Below are 943 nucleotides of genomic sequence, written 5' to 3'. Positions count from 1 at the left end.
GTGTCTGTCTCGCTGCGAGCAGAGAGGAGGCAGACCAGCTTGAGCGATGGAGGAGTGCGCAGGCACGGTGTGCAGGTACGATCGTGCCAGTGTATGCCCTCCAGTTTCGTTAACCTGTGAACATTGAGAGCACGATAGGAGGGGACAGGCCGACGAGGCTGCAATAATAACTATTGCCTGTCCCAAATTTATCCGTGGCTATGGACACGACTCGAGGTTCTCAACCAGCAACAGCAGCAGCTCAGCATTGTCGTCGGCTACAATCTTCGTCGTCCGCACAGCTACCACATCGTAAGGCGGTAAAGTGACTGATATAGTATTGTAGAGGCATTATCCTCTGACATTTCTTTCACAAAATATGACTAACTTGAATAGTAAGCTGCAATAGTTAAGACTTGCAGGGGACCTATGTTGTTGTCCTCACACATTATTACAAAGCAGGGTCCGTTTCCTTCCCATGCAGTCACCAAGTGTCGAAAGAATATAAAAACTGATTAACTATATACTGCCAGGAACTGTTAATTCTTGGGCAACGGCCTTGCCGCAGTGGATACACCGGTTCCCGTGAGATCACCGAAGTTAAGCGCTGTCAGGCGTGGTCGGCACTTCGATGGGTGACCACCAAGGCCGCCATGCGCTGTTGCCATTTTTCGGGGTGCACTCAGCCTCGTGACGCCAACTGAGGAGCTACCGAATAGTAGCGGCTTCGGTCAGGAATACCACCATAACGAAGGGGAGAGCGGTGTGCTCACCCCATGCCCCTCCTATCCGCATCGTCCACTGAGGATGACACGGCGGTCGGATGGTCCCGGTAGGCAACTCGTGGCCTGCCGACGGAGTGCTTTAACTGTTCATTCTTGTATATCTTAATGGAGGCGTAACTAATTTGCAATATTGAGTGTTGACTACATTCACTTAAAGTAACGTAAAACTTCATCCGCAA

At 50.6% G+C, this 943-nt stretch overlaps 1 pseudogene; it reads left to right on the top strand.

The window, feature by feature from the left end:
* Positions 1-528: 528 nt before the first annotated feature.
* On the top strand, positions 529-646 carry LOC126237877 (5S ribosomal RNA; annotated as a pseudogene).
* Positions 647-943: the final 297 nt, after the last annotated feature.

Source organism: Schistocerca nitens, chromosome 2 (genome assembly GCF_023898315.1).
Source record: "Schistocerca nitens isolate TAMUIC-IGC-003100 chromosome 2, iqSchNite1.1, whole genome shotgun sequence".
NCBI classification, from domain to species: domain Eukaryota; kingdom Metazoa; phylum Arthropoda; class Insecta; order Orthoptera; family Acrididae; genus Schistocerca; species Schistocerca nitens.
This window is presented reverse-complemented; position numbering and strand designations above follow the sequence as displayed.